The sequence below is a fragment of the Pleurodeles waltl genome, chromosome 2_1 (genome assembly GCF_031143425.1).
Source record: "Pleurodeles waltl isolate 20211129_DDA chromosome 2_1, aPleWal1.hap1.20221129, whole genome shotgun sequence".
Classification (NCBI taxonomy): Eukaryota; Metazoa; Chordata; class Amphibia; order Caudata; family Salamandridae; genus Pleurodeles; species Pleurodeles waltl.
In genome coordinates, this window is record NC_090438.1 from 732,298,758 (window position 1) to 732,323,760 (window position 25,003).

Sequence of the window (25,003 nt, forward strand, 5' to 3'; positions counted from 1 at the left end):
CAGTTTTGGTTCAGACCTCAAATGGAAGTCTTGCCCAAACTGTCATGCAAAATTCCTTCTGAACGGACAACAAACAGACCAGCTGCATTTAGAACGTGTTTGTTTTTTTCTTTGAGGTACTACTGTTTCCAGTATTTTATCTCAGAGAGCTTGGGATCCAGGTCTAGCCATTTGCATGTGGGGTGCATCTCTTCTCTAAAGACCATAAGTCAGAAGCCATATAAGTACATGCATTTCTTTTATGGCTCTCTTATGGTAACATAGTATGGTCAATTCTGTGTTAAATGTGGAACTAGCCACTTCCTTTAGCTATCTGTTTTAGTATTAAATAATGTTAGAATAAATAGTTCAGTTATTGTTTTGTTATTGCTCTAGTAGATTGGATTTGAACAATTTGATCTGCAGGAGCATGCATGGAAGTGGACAATGGTCTCAATCTGATGGATCTTGCAGTAGACTGGGGGGCAAAGGAGTTAGCAACAAATTTATAGTTTAAAGCTTGTGAAGCCCATTTGGCCACACAATGAGGGCCAGGAATCAATGTGGAAAATCTAGTGCTTTTATTGCAAATTAGTAATCACACCAACATATGCGCAGATTAAGATCAAATTGGTACAGAATCAAAACCTCCAGGCTGAAATGGTGGAATAAATTCAACCTCAATAGCTTAATGCATACAGAACTTAGGGCCAGATGTATGAAACATTTTTGCACTCCCAAACGGTGCGAATCGCAAAATTCGGCCGTTTGCGAGTGCAAAAATGTGGTCTGCGATGCATGAAAGGCATTCGCAGACTAAAAATAAGAAATCGCAAAAACTGCGATTTTTAGGGTTGCGACCTGGTTTTGCGAGTCGCATTTTGTGATTCGGTATTTCCAGTAGGAATTTGCGAGGCGCAAATTGCGATTCGCAAAATCAAAATCGCAAAGTGATGCATCAAAAAATCGCAAATTGCGATTTTTCGCAGAATGGCATTTTGCACATGCAAAATACCATGAACTGAAACCAGGTGGTAACCAGGTGCAACCTATATAAAGAGGCCCAGAATGCCTCAGACTCTTTTCCACAATGGCTGCACTCTACGTCATGGCAAGGAGGATGAGGATCTTGGCAGGTTTGAGGAGAGGGAGGAGGAGACAGGAGCGCATTTTCAGAGTGCGCATTACACTTTTTGACCTGACAGAGGAGGAAATATATGAGAGGTATAGGTTGAACTCAGCCATGATACTTGATCTGATAGCTGAGCTACAACCCATACTGCAGCGCAGAACACTAAGGACTCACAGCATACCCACCCATGCAGGTATTATGCTCCCTCCACCTACTCGCCTCAGGGAGCTATCAAGGGGTCATAGCAGCAGCTGGAGGGGTCACACAGAGTAGCCTCTCCAGATTTTTCAATGCATTCATCAACGCCATGCTGAGCAAACTACACCAGTACATCAGATTCCCCCACACCCCACTGGAATTACAGCAGACAAAAATAGAGTTTTACCAGATAGCACAGTTCCCCCACGTTATAGGTGCCATAGATGGCACACATGTGGCAATCTTTCCACCATCAGCCACAGAGTATGTGTACCGCAACAGGAAATACCAACATTCCATGAACATACAGGTGATATGCAATGCCTCCTACATCATTACTGATCTCGTGGCCAGATACCCAGGGAGCACACATGATTCGTACATCTTTCGCCATAGCGGCATTCACACAAGACTGCTAGCTGGGGAGTTTGGTGAAGGATAACGACTAGGTAATGTCCCTCTGTACACTGGTGAATAGATGGCGTACCCATGTCAGATGGCTCAGTTACTCATCACACACTCTGTCCCTTCCAGGAGACAGTGCTTACGCAGTGCGCACCTACATGATGACGCCCTACCTCAATCCTGCAACACCAGCTGAACGGAGATACAATGCAGCACACAGGGCAACCCGCAACGTGGTGGAGCGCACATTTGGACTGCTGAAGAGTCGCTTCCGGTGCCTCCACAAAAGTGGAGGGGCACTACAGTACAGCCCAGAGACAAGATGTAGAATAGTGGCTACTTGTGCAATCCTGCACAATATAGCTACAACCAGGGGCATACCTGTAGAAATCAGTGATACTGACTCAGATGAGGATGACAATCCCATACCACCTCTACAGCCAGCAGACAGGACCAGTGCAGCAGAGGGAAGGCAAAGGCATGCCGACATCACACACAACCATTTCAGACGTGAGTATCAATGACACAAATCCTCTAACAACTGTACCTGTAGTGAAATAAATGTATTACCTTACATCAGGTAATGTACGTGTGAGTAAGAAAAAAAACAGGTGACGTGACGAACGCAAACCAACAAATAACCAGAGTTATGCACTATTTCTTCATAGTGGCAACAGCAGTCCAATGGCAGCAAGAGTCATTTTTTTCTACCACGCACACCACTCGGGTGCCCAGTTACGTCACTGGCACGTCTATTGTCACCCTCAGTGGCAGTGCTGTGCCTGGCACTGCGCCATCTGGTGTCCGCTGCTGGTACGGCAACACTGCTGAGGCTGGAACTGTCCTCAGTGTCCCCCAGTGCTAGCTCACTTGGAGTGGCTGATCGTGGTCCCATGATGTGTTCGATCACATTTGTGATCTGCACAAGTCCATTGACAACGTCCCTGCTGCTGTGTGCAGCCTCCACTTGGGCAGCCACTGCGCGACGGGCAATCAGAATTGCCATCCTGTTAGAGGACCAGCAGAAGCTGCCAAACATTGTACGGAATCTGCGCTCCTGTCTGCGCTGGCTCACCCTCTCATGGCGCCTCTCCTGGCAGAGTTCACGGACAGCACTTGTAAGGTCCCTGGTGTCCTGTGATGCCTGCACCTGTCCCTCACGCAGCTGTACAATATTACTATTGAGTGAGTCAAGTTGGCGATGCAGGCCCATCATGTTGCGGTTGTGTTTGCGCAGGTTTCGGTCTAATGCAAGGATCCACTTATTTTGCAGACGCTGCTGCTGCAACATAGCAGCTTCCAGGCCACCAAATAAGGAGGCACCCTCACCTGACTCATGCTGCTGTGCCCAGGACTCTGTCACAATCCTGCGTGGTGCTGTGGTTGGCTGACACCGGCCCTCCGGAATCTGGCTGCGCCTGTCTGGTGCTGATGGTGTGCTTGGCCCTTCCTGCTGCTCATCAGAGTTGTTGCTGAGCTCTGGCAGTGGCAGTGGCCTGGGCCTGCGTTGTCCAGTCGACATGTGGAGGGACACACTGGTGTTCGAATCTGAGGGCAGATGGGTGTCTGTCTCTCCTACACATGCAGATGCTGTGGCTGCTGGGCATGGCCCACCTGCAACAACAAAATGCAGCATGTCAGTTCTGTATTTTACATTTTCTGTCAGACAATGGCAATAAAGGTACAGGTACTGCTCTACATGGTGTTGTGTGTGTTGTGTTACTCTGGGTGTCACTCTACTTAATTACATTGTTGTGCTACTTTCAGTTCTAGGTTGTGGACTGCCACTCCCATAATGCATTGTAGTGCTGCTTCTAAGATGTGGACTGGACTACTTCTCACACTGTTTCACATTACATGCTAATTCCTAAGGGGCTTTTGTGCATACACATATAGGGTTACAAAACAATATTGCACCCACCTTGGCTGGTACTCGGTGTGCCGGAGGTGTCGATCTCTGTGACCCCAGTCACAGCTTCAGGGAGGAGTGTGGACTCCACTAGGTCCTCCAATGGTGTTGATGGTGCCTCTGTTGGTGGACCGCCTCCTGTACCCCTGGCCTCCGCAAGTCTCCTTGCCACCCTCTCCTTTGCACGGAACCTCAGGTCATACCACCTTTTTTTAATCTTTTCAATGGAGCGCTGTGCCACTCCAATAGCGCAGAGTTTGGACTGTATGTCCAGCCATAGTCTCCTCCTTTCACTCTCAGGCACCTGGAGTGAGCTTTTTCCAAACAGGCGGTCATGGCTCCTCACCACCTCCTCAGTTAGTACCCCAATCTCCTGCTCGCTGAATTTCAGCTTGCGCTTCCTTTGACCCTTCTCCTGTGCTTGGCCTGGGGTATCCATCCTGGCTCAGGTGTTCTTGCTCCTTCTGAGTGCTGCTCTGTGTGGCTGGGCTGCTCTCTCTCAGGATGCTGGTTTGGGTGTGGCACCTGAAACTGCCTGGGATGACTCATTTCCTGCTGGTGATGTCATCAGGCTCCTCCAGGTGTGCATTCTCGAACTTGCTCGCATTTTGCGATTTTGTACCAAATCGCAATTTGCGATAATGCAAATTGCGATTCGGTAAATGGGCCTCGCAAATCACAAATAGCGATTTTTAAGAAATCGCTATTTCCGAATTGTAATATTGTTACATGGCCAATTGTGGAAATAGCGATTTCTTAAAAATCGCTATTTGCGATTCGCAAGCTCCAGTTTTCATACATATGGCCCTAGGTGCCACAGAGACTAAGAAACAGAAATTGACTTTCCTTAAAGGAACTGGGATTGCTTCTTCTAAACATGAATGGATTTAGAATCATCTAGCTCATCTTCCAACTAAAATGGGGAAAATCAGCTAAAAGAGTCTCCAGATGTCTGGGAATGAAGCAAGGCAGGTGTCAGCATCATAAAGACTAGAGTAGAAGTCTTTAAAAGAAAGGAACCAGTGATAGCATGAAGCTATGCACTGTAAGGGCAAAAAGGGTGTGAAGAAGTCTGCACCTTTCCGAGTCAAAAGGAATCTGCCATAACTTTAACAATGAGAACACTAACTTAAAATGGAAAGTTCCAGGAGTATCCGTATCTCCAAACACATCACCAGAAATCCAATTATTTCTCTTTCTCACAGAGCACACTTGCAAAATTGGACAAATCTCCCATCCCACAGAGCTCCAACGATCAAGTTAACCTTGAATATCTTTGTTCTAGAGATGCAATGAATAGGAGGCTTCTTCTGCTCATTAAATTGTCCAGTCCATGCCAAGATTTCTCTTCTCAAGCCTCTTTGTCTCTAGTGCACAGTACTCCTTTCTCTAGTTAAGATATCACGAACGTGCATCTTCAAAAGAAAAACACACAGAACACAGAAAAATACATTTCATGTTAAATCAAAGACCTAGTTAGGCCAACTTAATGACTCATTGTCAATGCGCACTTTTAATACACAATTACAGATGCAAGCATCATGTCAAAACAAATACAACACATGAATAAATAAATTATTGATAACAAACGCAATATGCTTTTCAATCAATGCAACATTTCAAAATAAAAGTGTAGATGTGAATGAGAACTACAAATTCTCATTGTAAGGTTAAATATTAGAACACACTCTAACTTCTACAGTGAATACACCTTCAATAATATGTTTGGATGCTTCACTTTGCAATAATAATGGTAAGGCACACAGGATATATGATGTTGGTTACATTTTGGGGTTACTTCTGTGTGGAGTAGGGGTGCAGTCACAATCATGTTACTCCAGATCCTTCGGCATAAACATATTGTTATATACAGTGACATTATAATTCTAGTATATTGCATAATTAATGTGCTGTTGAGATTATATATCACAATTGTAACATTGTGCATTTGAGTGCCGAGCACTAAATTCAAGAGGCTGGAATAAAAATTGAGATTACAAACTGTGCAATTTTTCATAATAAAGTGCTAAAGAGTTTTGAGCATTAAAAAACAATTAATTGCACCTTACTATCAAAGAGTTGATGAGAAACCACTAAAATTGTTACTCGAGAGTTTATTAGGTTGCATCTATAAGCAGCAATATGCTTGATACGAAATAAAAATGTAATTACTGCTCATCATATTTCAATTTAGGTAACTTGTAAGCGAAAGCCCATGAAGAAAACAAAACTGCTCAAATCTCAAGTCAGTTCCACAGCTGCATTGCACCGTGTTGCCGTTCACAAAGAAAAAATAAATATGTGGATGTGTTGCATATGCTATGCGGTGTTCAGATTTACAGCTGCTTTGTTGATTCTCAGCACACCTGAATGCACACAATCATTCTTCTGAGTTCCACAAATTATGCATGAGATTATTGGCATTCACATAGATTTCTGACTTTTTTCTGTGTTTAGGATTAGGAAAAATATATTTTCAAAATGGTCTTCTCCTTAGCTTTTTGTCTTGAAATGACTTTCCTTCCACTCGGATGAGAATGTCCCTGTACGACTTGCTATCACAAGCTTCTTCCCTGATTGAATCAACATGTATGTTCCTGTCCACCTCTGCATTTTGTTTTGGTCTCAGCGCATGCAACAATGTACGTGGGCTGAGAGCTGCTGTAACTAAGTACTGTAAAGCGCTCTGAGGTCTGGAGAGCTGTTCCACGCATGCCTTCTTTGGAGAGTGGGACTACTGCCCCCTCATCGGACTGCAAGGTATTGACAGTGGTGACAGTGTGGCCTGTTAGTAGGAGGACTGGCCTATGATACCTGTAAAGGGAAGGGGGCCCAGTGGTCTCGCCATGAAACCTACCTGTTCTTTTCAGTATAACCAGGTAATACCCCGCATCCCTGTGTGTGTGTGACTGCGGTGCGTGTGTTTGCATGGCTACATGCCTTCAGGGTAGCAGGAGTGTGCAAGGAGTGTATCTGTCATACTAGCCCATGTACACGCCTGTGTCTGTTTTGATTCTAATGTGTGGGTACTGTATACGAAATGGAGGATCGAGGTCACCTTCTAGAATAGCTACATGAATTTGAGAACCTTGTCTCAGACCAAGCCTTTTGTTAGTTCATGAAATCACTACTAGTGGAAGGACAGGAGACAGTGATAACGCGTCCCACCCTAGGTAATTTACTTACTCTGGGACTCGTTTTAGGCCAATGAACCTTTTGACCCTGATTGGAGACACCTTAAGACGAGATAACTATTCAGCATGTCAATCAATAAATCAATAATCTCATCAATAATCACAATAGCAAATCAGTCAAATTAGTTAATGATATTAATAAGAATCGAAACTCACCATGACCTTTCAGCCATTAATAACCACACAGAATTTAGTAAGATTTATGATATTTATTCCCTATGTGTTACACTCTACTAGTAAGTTTATTAGTCTCAATACCAGAAAACACATCAACAAAGTCACAATATGGCAACTTGATAAGACTTCATCAAAGCAAAGATCATGAACATTAGAACAAAGCACGATGTCAACATGAATTAGCTTTAGCAGAGTATCATTAGCGCATTTATTCAACTAAGCATTTGTCTATTTGCATTAGGTTTGTGAACTCCTAAACTAACCTTGAATTAGCATTAGCATGTTGGGCTTCATGCAACACAATTTAGTAACACAAATTTAGAAAACATCTAACTATGGTCTCTATCAAAAGAGCAGTTGGTAACTAGAAAGAAAAGGTAAACAGACAATTACAATTTCATTATCATATAGTTACCCTCCATAATGGGTCAGCCTACAGAGTCAGTCTTCGTCCTCAGGACATCAGTCGATTCGCCATCAGCCAGGGTAAGCAGCAAAGTTCAGCAAGACAGGGCAGTAAGGAACACTTCCCTCGTAAGGAGGAAAAGTAAGTATCGGGCAAGGCAAGGAAGTTGGGGATGGTTTTGAAGAATCGAACAGCAAAGTCTTTTTAAGACAGAGCGCGAAGGTCCCTAAAATGACATAGAATGGCTCACAATGGCAAAATGGCTAGGTAATGGCGTAGAATGGCTAATTTCTCCTTGTGACATGTCATTATATTAAATTCGGCTAACAAGCTTCCAATTTCCAATAGGACAAAATTTGGTGCATTATTATCTCTATCCAATGATCCATCGATCACCTTACTAGAATTTTAACTTAAGACAGTTCTCATGTAGTTTATTGGCTCCTTTAATTGACGTCCTCAAAGGGTAGAATGTCAGGTAAGAAAAGTTACACTCACTGTTTCAGTCGGTAGTTCCATTGTCTTTACCAGTTCAGGCGACCTTGCACTTGTTGCGGATTACACTGTTGCATTCAGCAAGAATGTCTCCTTGAGCAAGTCGGGTCTCATGAGAAAGAATTTACTACGGCTACACACACATCTCTAACTTCTAGAAAAGTACAGTTTTGTGTCCTTTAGTAAGAAGCACATTGCCCGCTAGAAAAACACATTTAATATGAGACCAGGCAGCCAGGCCCAGACCCTTGCTAACTAAGGCCTAGTGATTCATTTAGCAAAATCCTTAGCATATAACTGTTAATGCTAATACAAAATCATACATTAGTACATTAATAATCCAATATTAATCAATTTCGTTAATCATCGTATACATTGGTGGCCACTCCCCGTGGGCACATTTCAAACGCGTACATTAGAAGCACATTAATACATTTTCTATGCGGGATCAGTGTACATTAATTTGCAAGCAGTTCATGTTAATTTTGATTATAAAAGCTACACTCCAACAATCCATCCTCTGATGACTCACACAAATCCCTTCTTTTTACAAATCATTCATTTTCTTATCTCTTTAATTTCTATTTCTTCCCCTGAATTAGTCTTTTCATATTTAGCTTTGAACAATTTCTCCCTTTTCTTTTCTTCCCTCCTCGCATTGCGTTTTGCCAATTTTACTTTGATCCTTTTACTAATTTTGCATGGTAACCAGAGCCCAAATAAACAAGCCAGGACAATTACTATTCCCTGTATTCATTTTCCCAATATCCCATGCCAAATATTACTAAACCAGCTTCCCACATGAGCAGTCCTTTTCCAACCTTTTCCCAAACTCCTGGTTCCTTCAGTTCCTTCAAATCTGCACTATCTCTTGTTAGGTTAGTAAGCATACTTCTAATCTCATTACTATTGTCAGGTATGTAGGCACAGCAGTGACGCTCTTTAAGCATCTTACAGACTCTGCCATTTTTTGCTAAAAGAATGTCTAAAGCAAGCCTGTTTTGAAGAGTCATAGCCCTCTCCACAGCAAGTTTGGTATCCATCAGGAGGATAGCTCCTGTGAAGTTTGTCAGCATGTTATCCACAATAGTAGACAACTTTCGAATGTTTATGGAGTTTAAGATAACCCCTACTGAAGGAATTATTGCTCCAAATATGTCTCCTACTACACCAGCAGCAGTCTCTCTCTTTTGTCTAGTACGAAGTAATTCAGTCACTTTCGGGAATTTCTTTAAATCTTCTAGCTGGTAAATCTTTGGAAAAACTATTCCCAAATAACATGTCCCATACCATCCCTTTGGAAGACGGTAGTAAGCATTAAGTCCACAAATATAATAGACCCCTGGGATTGCTTGATCCATTCCATTTAACATGAATGTCCATTTACTCTGAAACAAAAACACATGCTTACATTCACTCGTTCCCAAAAACACATTGTCCTAATATGACTTTGGCAGCGTAATGCAAAGCTTACCTACATGTCGCGCATCTAAAGCTAATTTCCCTTGTTCCCTAACCTCATTGTAACTACCACTATTAATAAAGGATTGTTGCTGCAAGCCTTTTTCTAATTTCCCCTTTAAAACCCTCCTTCTATCTTCAGTGGGATCTAAAAAGCTTTTCTCTACGGGTGTAAGCAAGCATGTCAAGTTATTGCGGTGTGCAGAAGATATACTAATTGTTACTCTAGGTTCAAAGAACCCTTTAATCAGTTTTATGGCATAATATTTAGCTACACTATTCAAATCTCTATGGTAGGCCCATAAGAGAACACAAGGTCATACTTAGAGTAAAAATATTGCACTTCTTCTTGGTTATAGAAATGGGTTAGTAGCAGACTACAACTTACCCCATGAGTTAGTGACAAACTGTGATATGTAACTCCCTCTTGCACTGAAACAGGAATTTGTGTACACACAAAACAGGCTTTTGCATCCATAGTATCAACATACTCACTCAGCAAGCGATAGAAAACATTAGTAGACAGTTCCTCCTTTGTGTTAGTTGCCTCATGCAGATACCTTGTATCTTGCTCAAACCTCTCCCAAGTCTCAGAAATTGTAGCATTATTAGCTTCATTCTCATCCACCAAACGCATTTCCACAAACAAAGCTATAATAAATATCACACATACAACACCCAAAGCGACACCCAAATATTTACAACGCCCACTCCCCTCACTATCATCTCCCGTGTCAAGCATGATCTATAAAGAATCAGAAAGTAAAGTGCTATGAGTGTAACCAACTAATCTGAGGATGGTTATAAACTCTTTTTTTTGTTTTTCAGCAAAGCTAAGTCTTTCTTTGGCAAATATTTACAGCTTTCTCATTCACTCCCAGGATCCTTGTCAATTTAGGTTAGCAGCTTGTCACAATCGTTTTTCAAAAGTCAATTCAGATTAACAGTGTCACATCCCGTAATTTCATCAGCCTCTTTTCTCAGGTTTCTTTCACTCAATTTCCTAACTCAGGTACCATAGTATTGACCTGGGACTTCTCAATCAAAACAGAATGCCAAGAACTCCTGTTGCCATTCAGCTGAAGTTGCATAAGCCCATTCAGGACCTGCGTATCTTCTGTTTGCTGTTCTCTTTCTTTTCAACTTGTGGTCACCCTGCAATTCTCCTTCGCTCAGATCTTCCTTTCGTGTGGTATCAACCTCTTCCTCTACTGTTTCATCAACAACCACCTTTCCTTTTGTTACTTGCGATTCTGGCCACTTATCTCCTTTCAATGTCCCTTTACTGTTTGGCTGTCCTAGTTGATGTTCAATGCCCTCTTCTTGTGCTATGGTGTTTTCTCTTGCTGGACCTGCAAGCGGCTCAGGAGGAGTCTGAAGACTCTGACTTCCTTCTGCCTCAACTCCTTCGCCTTCTGGATCTGTCAGGGGTTAAATTTCAAACCCGTATCCGTCTGCTTCTGGGAGAACCTTTCTTTGGGTCGGTCTTCCTGGTGCCTCGGTTGAGATAGGCTCACCGTCACCCCTCTGGATCTCGTTTACTGTTTGAGTGACCAAGCCGTCCTCAACGGGCTCTCCTCCAGTCTCAGTTCCCCTTTGATCACTCTCCGGCCCTGAGATTTCCTTTTCTATAGCTGTTATTTTCGACAACTCAATTTCCTCATCAGTTGGACACATCACCTTCTTTGTGTGACTGGAATGGATCCAGTTTCAAATTCCCGCTCACTTCGCAGCTGTAGTGGTTGTCAGTATCACTTGATATGGCCCCTTCCAACGTGGCTCCAAACACGACTTCCTCATGTGTTTCTTGACAACAACCCAGTCACCAGCTTTCCGGTTGTGACCTGGATCATTAATCGGTGGCAGTGTGGTTGCTTCCACTTGGTGAGAGAAAGAGCGGACCACGTCAGCCAGACCCTTGCAGTAGTCCAACACCATATCATCCGTGATATTCACAAGAGCATTTGCAGGCACTGCGGGCAATCTCATAGCTCGGCCCATGAGAATTTCATGAAGAGACAGTCCTGTTTTCTTTTTGGGTGTATTTCCCATTGACATTTTTGCCATTCTCGACTTCAGGGTACCATGCATCTGTTCCACTAATCCTGAGGCTTCAGGGCGGTAACTACAATGCAACTTCTGTTCAATGTTCAATGCTGCACACAATAGCTTAACCACCTCGTTGTTGAAGTGACTTCCCCTATCTGGTTCTAAAGAGATCGGAAACCCGAAATGTTTTATCAATTACCTAAGCAGCAGCTTCGCTACTGTGAGACTGTCATTCCTGCGTTTAGGGTATGCTTCGATCCAGTGACTAAAGATACACACAATCACCAATACATATCTCAGACCTCCACACACAGGCATCTCAATAAAATCCAATTGCATTCTGCTAAATGGACCTCCAGCTCTCCCAATGTGGCTCAAATTCACCACTGTCCCTTTCCCCGCATTCATCTGTTGACAGATGATACACCTATGGCAGATCACTTCTGCAGCTTGTCTGAACTTCGGATGAAACCAGTCAATTTTGAACAACCTGATCATGGCATCCCTCCCAATATGTGCTTGACCATGGTAAAACCTTGAAAATTGTGACAGGAGACTGTTCGGCAAGACCATTTTCCCTTTGTCTGAGACGCACAAGTCATCTGGTCCTTGTACACATTGCATCCTAACCCAAGAACGCTTCTCATCTTTGCTGGCACGTCCCTGCAACAATCTCAATTCTTCTAATGTGTCAATCACCCCTAATGCGTAACCTGTGCATCTCTCATTTTCTGTTTCAGGTAACAATTCCCACTGATCCTTAAACGATATACAGTTCAATGGGCAAAAAATTGCGACTTGATCCGCATATCCGTTTCCCATTGAAACAAAGTCTTGTGACTTCAGGTGAGCACTGCATTTCACCACGGCAATTTCATGAGGTAACTGAATCGCGTGCAACAACTCCTAAATTCTCTCACCATTCTTCACTGGAGAACCAGAAGAGGTCAGGAAACCCCTCTGTGACCATAATTGGCCAAAATCATGGACAATTCCAAATCCGTACCTGCTATCGGTATAGATAGTCAATCACAATTGGGCAGCAGCATGGCAAGGTCTAGTAAGAGCAACCAATTCAGCCACTTGAGCAGAATATACTCTCTCAAGCCAAGACGCTTCCAGGATACCAGAGAGCGTACATACAGAGTATTGGCTCTCAGCACTTCTACTGAAGCTCTTAAACAGAAGTCATCGACAAAGATAATTTGGTCATTTTCTTCCAATTGGGTATCTTTAGTATCAGGCCTCGGTTTGGTGCACATTTCTGTTACCTCAAGACAATCATGTTCTACATCTTCAACATCTTCAACTTCAGTGTTTTCATTTGGAAGCAAAGTTGCCGGGTTCAACACTGTACATCTTTTCAACGTTACAGTTGGTGACCCCAATATAATTGTTTCATATTTCGTCAATCTTGCATTTGTCATGTGTTGCGTTTGGTACGGGTTAACAGGATCTCAACTGAGTGAGGGACCATGACTGTTAAAGGATGTCCCATCACTATGCCTTCACACTGTGTGAGGCTTTGACCAACTGCTGTACTGCACGCAGACAACCCGGTAAGGCTGCTGCAACTGGGTCCAAGGTAGCTGAATAATATGCTACTGGTTGGTTTGCACCTCCATGGACCTGTGTCAGGACAGACAAAGAACATGCATCACGTTCATGACAAAACAGAACAAAAGGCTTCGTGTAATCAGGCATACCTAAAGCTGGAGCCCTGCACATGCTCTCCCTTAGCTCAGTAAACGCCTTCATTTCCTTCTCTGTCAGCACTATGACATCTGGCCCTTCCTTAACCATCAGTCTCACCAAAGGGTTGGAGATGACTGAGAAATTCAGGATCCACTGACAACAGTAGCCCACCATTCCCAGAAACATCCTAACATCTCTCCGTGTCGTTGGGGGATTCATCTGTAACAGTGCAGTTACTCTTCCATGGATAACTTCCTTGACCCTTTCTCAATTTGATGACCCAAGTACTTCACCTCTTTCCGGCAAGATTGCAACTTCTTTGGGGACACCTTGTGTCCGTTCTTTCCCAGGTGATTCAGTAAGGCAATCGAATCATACTTGCACTCATCCCTTGTTTTAGATGCAATCAACAGATCATCAATGTACTGCACTAGAGTTGATTGATAAGGCAATTCCAATGACTCCAAATCCTTCTTCAGTTTCTGATTAAATATGGAAGGTGATTCTGAAAACCCTTGAGGAATTCGACACCAATAGTAGACCTTATCCAGGAATCTGAAACTGAAGAGAAATTGGCTGTCCTCATGAAGAGGCACAGAAAAGAACGCTTGGGACAAATCAATTACTGTGAACCACTCTGCATCACATGGAACATAATCACAGCTGGATTTGGCACCACTAGGCAACATTTCACCATTATGTCAATAATCTTTCTTAAATCTTGGACAATGCAAACCTTCCCACAAGGCTTTCTCAGCCCCATTATTGGTGAATTACATGGGCTGCTCATCACCTCCTTCAAGACTCCCTGTTTCACAAAGTCGCCAATTAATTGCGCCACCTTTATCAGGACATCTTGCGCCACATGATACTGGGGTACCTGGGGGAACACAGCAATTGGCTTTACATTGACTTTAACTGGTTCTACTCCTTTTATCAGTCCTACTTCTTTCCCTGTCAAATCCCACACCTTCTCTTGGACTGTTCCCTGCAAGTCTGCTGAAAGATCAGCCACTGTGAACATCGGGAAGAAGTTAATCAGAAGACATTCCTCGTCTGTGGTCTCCGTTTCAGGCTCTGAAACCTGCTCCTCTTCCCCTTCATCATCACTATTTGTCTGAACCTCAATTCCCTAATTTGAACAGGTGATAGAACACCTTGTCTTACACAGTAATTCCCTTCCCAGTATGGACACAGGACTTGAATCGCAAACCACAAATCTATGTAATCCCTAAAAGGTGCCAAGCTCAACCTGCACCGGATCTGTGATTGGGTTAGTCAGGAGTTGGTTTGCCACTCCTACCACCCTGACTGTATATCCCGAAAGGGGCAGTTTCGGAACCTCTGCACTTCTGACTGTAGAGCGTGTAGCTCCTGTGTCAACCAAGAATTAAACCTTGTGACCCATTACCTTCCCATGAACATAGGGCCCTTTCTGATCTACTTCTAAGGATGCCGCAAACCTATACTCTTCACTATCTGAACTCTTATCCGACCATTCATCGTTTATTCCATCCTCACCACACAATGGGAACTGTTGCACTGTGTTATTTTGAGTCATTCTTTGACCTGTGAACTGTTGAGGAAGCATTACCTGTTGCTGTTCCATCAGCGTTAAAGGCACTTGTGTTTGCTGTCTAAGTACCATGGAAACCTGCTGTTGCATTTGTTGTATCTGCATCGGCTGTACACGTGGCATCTGCACCTGCTGCATGGGTTGAAGACACTGCACCTGATTCATGTTCTACTGGAAGTTCGGATTAGGACCTCTCAGCCTTGGTCCTTTCACATTTTGAAATGCACTGACATCATTGCTGTGTTGAACAACACCCTTCTGCACCATCATCGGGCACTCCTGTTTCCAATGTCCAACGACCCCGCAAACATGACAAGGTAACATCTTCTTCATCCCCTGCACATCGTTCTGAACTACTATAGTGTTCAAGTCTGTACTTCTGTTCACAAAACCTCCTCGACCTCTGCCTCTCACTTGCACCTGAAACATCCCGTTTCCTTGCGGCTGTTGCACCATCTATTGTAGACAACCTCTCTGCATCCCTGACTGTGCTGCCTTAATTTGCATCACCATCGCCTTCTCCTTCAACTTTCTCTGCTTCAACTCAATCTCGTCACTACAGTACTTCGCATACTGCAACACCTCGTCAATCGGCTTTGCTTGCCAGCAAATCAAATGATTCTTAATCATCTGACTAATCTCAGGTCTCAACCCTTCAACAAATCTAAAGACAAGGTGATTCATGTCCTTTGCCTCAAAAACTCTTTACTGCTGTAGTGTTTAAACGCTTCCAACAACCTTTCATAATAAACATGTATCGACTCCTTGGCTTCCTGCGCTGTTCGATCGATCTTTTGCCAATCAATATTCTTCGGCGAAACTCTCTGTTTCAAGAACTCAATCACCTTATAGTAATACTTCATCACCTCGGGAGACGGTGCTCCGGTGACTCTATCCCTTGCCAGTTCCACGGCCGGCCAATCCACACTCCTCTTGCACTCAAGCCACAAATCAGCTGGAACTATGATCTCAAAGAGGGTATTCAGGTCTTCCCAGAGACATTTTGCAAGCTTCACAAACCTGTCCGTCTGCTGATACCACTCTATTGGCTTATCCCTCAGCCTGGGAAAGTAATTAATAAATTACAGGATATCCCCTCTAGTCCACAGCACATGGACAAGAACCCCTCGAGCCATTTCTCTCATTAGTAACATCTTTACCACACCAGCATCCTGTGAGGCTTGAGCTGGCTGCTCTATGCTGTCACTCTTTCTATTATCTCTCTTCTTCGCCCATCTACCTTCCCACTTCTCTAAGGCTCCCCAAACTTGTGCACTCTGCAATATCTCTTTAAGGTGTGCCTTCATCCCAGTAGACCTCATGTTATCAAAATCTTTAGGCTCAAAGTCTAACCTGTAACTCCTCTTCAAATGTTTGGTGTTTTCTAAGTCTATTCCATATTTATCTGCCAAATTTGCCAACCTCTGGTGCACCCTGCTCACTTCTTTAGTTATCTTGGAACACAAGTATTTCAATTCTGCTTCCGTGTATGACTCTAACCTGTTCAGTCCCATGCTCCCTTCAACAAGTTCATTTGCCTCCATGCCCAACCTTACAAAAGTCAGGTATTCTTCTCCTTCTGACCTTCCTGCTGCTGCAGGAGTAGTCTGTGGTGAATTTAACTTGTTTAACCAATCATTCAGTTGTTGCGCAGTTAAACCTTGTAAGGAGATATTCCCAGCCTGCACTATCGGTGTTCGCGGTATGTTCGTAGTCGAGATCTGCGGAGTCAGCAATCCCAAACCTAATTGTCTCATGGCATCTGGAGGAGCCCCAATCGGACTAAAGTCTAACAAAGACCTAAATCTTTCAAATGTCGGTTCCACTGGAGTCATCCCCTGAGAGCTCCCAACGAACCCTCCTCTTGTCATCTCTTGAGTCATTATCCCTTGATTGCATACACTAGGTTTCGCCTGCGCATACAATGGTACTGGTGGACCAAATGTAATGGGCAAAGATATGGCAGCTGGGGCCTGCCTGTTTCCCAAAACCTGTGGAGTATTAACTCCCATATTCTGGTTCATTATTGGTGCTATGGCTGACTGCGGTCCTGTAACTGAAGTGTAATTTGGAATCATTTGTGGCAGCACCAGGGCAGTAAAGGTGGAGTTGGATCAGTCTGAATCAGCTTTGGTCTCGAATGTGCCGGCTCTGACGGCACCATCAAATTCGTTGTGGTCTCTAAGATTGGGACATCAGGGTAAAGCCTCTGAACCTGTAGTGGCTGTAGCTGTGATTGCATCTCTGGAGCAGTGGACATACTAATACTACTCTGCACCGGAACTGGTGTCGAGACAGGACTAACCTGTATCGGATTCGTTGTCCCCTTGTTTTGAGTCGAACTTACAGGACATGTACTAGTACTTGGTCTATTGTCATCTATTGCATATGGTGGAGGTCGGTCATTCAGCAACTGGTTAAGGAACTCATCATCGTCTGAGTCATCCATCTCTGACCAGGGCTTCTTAGCCTCTTTATCTTTAGAAGAACGTTTGTCAGTCTTACAAGTAGCTTTCCCTCCTTTGTCTTCACCTTCTTGAGCTATTGCTGGAAACATTCTAATTCCATCTATTGTTTCTCTCCTCCAAACTCTCTGTGCACTATACCACCTAGCCTCCGCTAGTGTCTTTTCTGCTTTCCTCACTCTCCTCTCAAATTTCTGTTGCTGTTGTCGTATTGCCATCAGTTCCCAAATTGCTAGCGCCTAAAACTGTGCTGGCCTCGGAGGTGGCTTTAGCTCATTTAGCACCCTCCGCCAATTTTACAAAACCCTTATGTTGAACGTTCCGTGCCCCGGAAACGCCAAACACCCCTCTTTCTCTGTCGCTTTGCGCCATTGCTTTAGAAAAAGACATGGCGCGACACCCCTTTCCTCCATTACAGCATATGCTGGTGTATCGTCTGGCGGTGTAACCTCCCCTACACTCGCAGTAATATATGCATCTCCCCTCAAGGCGCTCTTTAAAGCCTTGAAAAATTTAATTTTTGCGTCTTTTATTTTGTTCTCAATCGAATCAGGAAGTGACTTTAATTTCCCAGAACTCTCTTTGCCTACCTTCTCATCCAATTGCCTCTCACGGACGGCTGCCAATCCGTGCGCGAACCTTCTCACTAACTGACCTATCACAGCGCGGCTCCAATGACGTCACACTCACACACACTGCTGCTGACAAAGTCTTGCTGCTTGTCTTCCTCACTCTCGATTCACACAAAACTAATGCAATATATTGCGAGCACCAACAAAAACTCAAATTTGCCGGTTTACTACAGGAAAGGGTAACACAATTGCTTCAGAACTTTACAGAGATTTTGCTTAGACTCGGCCGCTACTCTCTCCTTCTCAGATCCCGCACTCGCAAGCAAAATTTGACCCACAAATTTTACTCTTGACTTGTCAATGGGTTGTTCTAGTGCACTTTAGAACTCACCAAATCTCTATTGAAGTTTTAATTCACTCACTTTGACTCATACTCGACTCATCGACTTCACCACAGACCTATTAAGCCGTGCAAATTACAACATAAACCAAGTGTCTCATACACTTATCAATATACTCCGGAGTCTTAGACCACGCAAGGTCCGTACATCACCAACAACCACGTGAACAATTTTTTAGCACAAAGCGCCACACTCACATGAAGTTCGCCGACTTCCCTACTCTCATACTGCGGAGTACGCACACTCCTACTAAAACATAATTTGGCCTAAAATCCTCACAGACATCACAATTCACCTGCGGTATGCATAAGCTGTGCAAGCGCAACTCTACTTCATTCCCACTATCACTAGAACGCCGAGAACATACTCAAACTCCCTTCAGCAGGCTCCGGGATTCCGGGAAAGTAATTCGGGACTTAGGGGCACATCATTTCTCCAATTTGCATCATGGAAAAAGAATAATTTTCCTAAACCCAGTTTTCCTGATACACCTTGCTTACTTCCAAACTACGCTCATCAATTTCTAGCAGACCTTTTGAACCATCTAATCCTCTCAAACAGCTGTACTGGGGCCCTCCCCAAGGGCCAAACCGTCCACACCTCTACCAAACTGTTATCAACCAGTAATCTTCCATACTGGGGCCCCAAAGGGCCAAACCATTACCTCTGCTACCAAAAACTGATAGCGCATCAGAGCCTTGATAAGTAAACTTACAAGGAGACACGCCTAGGTCGATTAACCTTTGGACCACGTTTGGGGACTTCCCAGTACGTGATATCTTTTTGGCATCACAATCAATATGTCAATAACTCAATAAATATTCACAATAACTAATCAACATGTTAATCAATGACATTTAATAAGAATCAATAAAGTGAGCACACCACTACTTTTCAGTCATGAATAGCCACACCAATTTAGTCAAGTGTTAGGATATTTATTTCCCTATTAGTTACAATCTAATAGTCATCTCCGTTAATCTCATTAGCAATCAATTGCTTTAGTAACTCTTCAGATATGGTAATTAGGACACAGTTTATCAATGCATAGAGAATATTCATTCAGCATTAACACATCATTAATAAGAAGCAGCTTAGCAAAGTCTCAGTAGTACAGGATTCAACAAGGCAAGAACCCAGCCATTTGTCTATTTGCGTCAAATATTTGTGAACACCTTAACTAACCTCGAATTAGCATCACCATGTTGGGCTTCATGCAAAACAATTTAGCAAACACTAATTTGGAAAACATCTAACTATGGCCTCTATCAAAAAAGCAGTTGGTACCTAGAAAGAAAAGGCAAACAGACAATTACAATTTTCATCAGATTGTTACCCCTCCAACGAATCAGCAAACAGCGTCAGTCTTTGTCCTCAGGACATCAGTCGATTCACCATCAGCAAGGATAGGACAGGGCAAAGTCACAGTATGGCATAGCTAAAGAATAAGGCACTTCCCTCATATGGAGGAGAAGTAAGTATCAAGTAAGAACTTGGATAGAAGATGGTTAAAGTATCAGAAAGAATAAACGACAAAGTCTCAAAAGAATAATGGCAAGGTATGGCTTAAAGTAGAATGTCCGAATAATGGCAATGGCTGATTTCTCCTCGGGTCATGGGGTTAAATTAAAACTGTCGAACCAGCCCTTAATTCCCCACTGGATAACATTTGGTGCATCATTATCTCTGTCCAGTAATTCTCTACGCACCTCACTAGAATTTTCCACAAACCACAGTTCTCATGTTGTTGAATGGCTCACGTTATTGACGTCTTCATCAGGTGGAATGTCAGGTAAGAAAAGTTACACTTTACGCTCCAGTCAGTAGTCCCATTGTTTTCACCTACTTCAGGCAGCCTTGCACCTGTTACGAATTACACTGTTGCATTCAGTAAGAATGTCTCCATGAGCAAGTCGGGTCTCATGAGAAAGAATTTACTACGGCTACAAACACATCTAGCTTCTGGAAAAGTACAGCTTCGTGTCCTTCAAGAAGACAGCGCATTGCACGTTAGAAAAAACAGTTTAATATAGGACCAGGCAGCTATGCCCAGACCCTTGCTAACTAAGGCCTAGTAATTTATTTAGCAAAACCCTAATACATAGCTCTAATTATGGTAGGCTAATACAAATTCAAACATTAGTACATAATTAATTCATCATTAATACGTTTCATTAGTCTTCGTATACATTGGTGGCCACTCCCCGTGGGCACATTTCAAACGTGTGCATTATTGTCTATGTTAACACATTTTCTTTGCAGTTCCATTACACAATATATTGTAAGCATTTCATGTTAATATTGGTTTTAAAAGACACACTCCAACACTCCCAATAATTTACATTGATACTTTAGTGATATGTTGATGCAGTGCATAAGTGTGTATATATCTATAAGAATGTATCGGAAGAGTGGCTCATTCATGTACATTTAATTAGAACAACATTGCTAGCACCCATAGGGTCCTAAAGGGTGGCCTTTAAGGCTTTTTTGTTTAGAAGTGTTACTTGCGACAAGGTGGTGGCGAAGGTATGCCTGTGTTGATTTATAGATGTCCAAGATACATCTCAGCTAGAAAAGACCAAAGCCGAGGACTTTGACAAGCTGTGGAAACCAGTGGTGTAATAAACCTGAAAGAGGCCCCCTTGCAAAGAATATGGAGGTCCCCCCCCTCCAGACACATTCAGGCCAGTGCTGTGCTGAGCGGGCCCCCTGCACCATGGAGGCTGCAGGGGCCTTTGTTACGCCACTGGTGGAAACGTATTCAAGATGAACAGTCCAGTGGTTGAAGGGTGAGAACAGCAAGATAAATTGATGTATGTCAGAGTCAAAAAGGGTCCCAAATTTAAGGGTGCTATAGATGTGCTGCTTGTACAACAGCCTTCCTTTGATGTTAGACAGCAATAGTGCCACACTTGTCTGGGTGTTTTACAGTTGGCAATAAATTCAGGCTGTTGCATGTTGGTAGGCTGTCAAGATGAGTCAACTACAACTATCTCTGGGAGCTTCATTGTGTAACAAAATGTCTAATTTTAAGTACTGTGGATGCTTGACAGCTGTTGAGGCCAGAGTGGGGATGCAATGCCAGTGAAGGATGTTTACTTTTACAGGAATGGTTTAACCATGTATCAGTGCATTTGTGGCGATACAGTTGATCCTGGCTACTGTTCATTTGTGGTTGCTTGATAATACTGTGGATGCGGAGGAGGTTTGCTGGGTGCCATTTCAAATTGGACAGCAATGGAGCCACAGTCTCAGAAGTACAGTGGTTTCCATATGAAGACCCAGAACTGCTAGTGGTCATTAAAAAGTAAGGGAAAAATAAATTTCTGGTTCTGCCCAGATATTTGTCAGTGAAGCTGTAAGCACCTAGACCCAAAACGATGTGGAGGTTCCAGCTGGAGAAGTGTAACCTTCCAGTTGCTGGATTTATTTTGGGATGCGAGTCAGGCCATAGGCAGACATCTCCTGTTTGGGCAGGCTTGCCTCCAGTATTGACAATGTGTTGTATTATTTCAGATGGAGAACTGTTAAGGAAAATATGTGCGAAATAGCACACACTAAACCATGTTGGTTTTAATTGAATGTGATATAAATATATATTCTCAGTTTGTCTGATGCTCTCCATAGGGAATTTTCAGGAAAAGTACTATTACATTCTGCATATCAGAACTATTTTGCTGATAACTTTGACTAAAAGTGGACAGAATCTACATATAACTTCACAATGGATTTTGACATTCTCTCTTGAGAGATTAATTTCAAATGTTTTGAACCAGCACCGCCACCTGCACCGCTGACAGTAGCACCACTGCCAGCAGCAGCAGCCCCAGTGGGCAGCTGTCCGAGGCTACAGGAGAAGGGCTGGAGCCTCCTCCCACCACTGGCAGCACCCCCACCAGCACCAGCACTACCACCACTGTGCAGCCGTAGCCACCGGCGGATGGTCTGTAGCCCTGCCTCCATGGACTATCATGCATCCTGACCACTGCAAATCTCATGGCTATGACACCCAGGTGAGGGACTGTGACCTGGCACCCCCCAAGTGCTGCATCACTGGGCACAAAGTCCCCTCCAGAACCAGTTGAGAAAGGCATCCACTCACCTTGGCAGGATGTAGCACATGGACACAAAGCCCCCTCCAGAACCAGTGGAGAAAGGCATCCACTCACCCTATCCTTGGCAGGATGAAGCACACAGGGCACAAAGCCCCCTCCAGAACCAGTGGAGGAGCAATCCACTTAAGAGACTGTGACCTTGCACTCCCCAGAACCAAGCAGCTGGCAAACCACCCACTTGAGAGACTTGAGAGACTGTGGCTTTGCACTCCCCAGGACCAAGCAGTGGGTAAACCACCCACTTGAGAGATTGTGGCTTTGCACTCCCCAGGACCAAGCAGTGGGCAAACCACCCACTTGAGAGACAGTGGCTTTGCACTCCCCAGGACCAAGCAGTGGGCAAACCATCCACTTGAGAGACTGTGGCTTTGCACACACCAGGACCAAGCAGTAGGCAAACCACCCACTTGAGAGACTGTGGCTTTGCATTCCCCAGGACCAAGCAGTGGGGAAACCACCCACTCTAGAGACTTGAGCGACTGTGGCTTTGCACTCCAAAGGACATCGCTGTGGTCATGGAGCCCCCTCCAGGAGCAGTGGCCTTGTACCATCTTCCAGCTGAGGGGCCCCCCCTTCCCTATCCCCCTGAGATGCCTGTGTGTTTTCGACCTGATGCCCCTGCAGTGTTCTCTCCGTATTGAGGCAGGAGTCAAGTGTGGGCTTGGCCTATGTGTTTTGGCACAGTGGGCCGTGGACATTTTGGGTGGACATTGTCCCACCTTTTGTACGTATTGTATATTTTATAAAAAATAGTTTTTGAAATATTAACATATTTCTGAGTATTTCTAATATAACACTAATTTGACTCAATTACTTTTGTCCTTGCATTATTCCAGAGGGTTACGGGGTGTATATGTAATGTTGTTGCATGTGTTTGTGTGTATGGTGTTTGGGGTGAGGGTGAGGGTAGGGATGTTGCGTGTTGCATGTGAGTGTCACTCTCTTTTTCCTCCCCCCTCCCCTGCCCACTAGGTGCTGTACTCACCGTGGTCGTCGTCGCCAGTGTTGGTACTCCTGATATAGGAGAAGATACACCAGCATGGGAAGGATGTGCAGCTCGGGCTCCATGGTGTCCTGGTTCTCCTTTGAGTGTCGAGAGGTGAGTGATTTCCCTTCCAAGTACTGTTTCCGCCGTGCTTTTGATGGCGTTAGTACCGCCCCCGAAAAGCTGGCAGATAGGCGTGTTGTAATGGGGCGGGCGGTACATTGTCTTCCGCCTGGCTGTTGCCGCTTACTTCCACGGTGTTTGTTGCTACCGCAGTGGCGGTCGGAGTATTAAAGTGGCTGTATGTGTTGGCGGCCAGAGTTGTAATGAGGGCCTAAATGTTTTAGTACACTTATCCATAGATAAAATGATGTTTTATACATAATATATTTATTCATAAAAATCACTTAAAATATATGATACAATCATAAAAAAAACAGGAGTCTCAATAAAAAAGTATTCATGAAGTACAGTTGCAATAGCCACCCTAACACACACAAAAAATACCAACATTAAACATCCAGATTGTGCAAAAGCTCCTTACCTTCTCCCCTCTGGCCTTTGTCTACCGTCCTCCCTCCACCTTCAAATTCCCAATCCCAAGTGCCTCTTCCCAGACCCAGCCAAAGCACACAAACAAACAGGCATGCATCCACCTCAACATCCAGCGGTAGCTCAGACAGACATACGCACCACAAGACATACAAGCAACATTCAGATGCACACAGAGCAAAAGTCACAACCTGCCCTGACACTCCCAGGATCCCCAGCATCACAGAAAACACACCTGACACTCCTGCAGACACCACACCAACATTCACAGATTCAGCCTCTACACCAGCAGACCCTCAGATATCCACCCCAGTCACTACACCTGCAGACACAACAACCACTGTCACTCCTACATACAGCACATTCACCATACCTACAGTCATCACCCCAACAGACAGTCACCCACCCACCATGGCGTTCCCCAGCACATCCACCCCCTTAATCCCAAGACACACCCACCCAACAGACAACCACCACCCACAAGCATACCTCCTACAAACATGCACCCAAGACATCCACACCAACATCTCAGACAACCAATCCCTCTTCCTCCACACCCAAACCCTTTTGCTATGACCGTCGCGGTGTGTCTAAAAAAGCTTTCCTTTTAGAGTCTGCACTTTTCCCTACTCCTCTCCCCCATGAGACCCCTAAATGTTCAGTTTCCCTCCCCAAGTCCATCCCTTCCACCTCCAAGGCCTTGCCTACCCCCGCTGCAAGTACCCATGCCCCTCCCCCTGCCAAGAAGTCTACCCCTCTCAAAAAAAGCCAACCCTCCCCTAAGCCTAAATCTAAACCCCCCTCGCAAGCCACATCCCAAAGGCCCCTCTCCTACACCTAAGCCCAAACACCCTCTCTCCACCCCCGATATTCCCTGAGGTGCCTGCCTGCCCCCTTGATGCCCTTACCTGTGGGGGTTACATGGCAGTCAGGAGTCAAGTTCGGGGCACCCATATGTGCATTGTGTGCAAACAGGCTTTTAAATATGGACTGGCCTATGGCCTTTGACTTTACCATTACGAAAATATTAATATATATTAACCAACCTGTTGTTGGTTTTGAGGTTACATCTTTGTCATGCATTTATTTTCCTAGTGTAGAGTTGTTCATTGGCTGGCATTGGCTGTGTGTCAATATTTGTCTGTGTGTTCTAACTGTATTGTTTGGCCAGTATCTGAGGTTGTGTGCAAAGCTTTTTGTCCCCCAAAGACAGGGTGTGTGTTTTGTCCTGGGC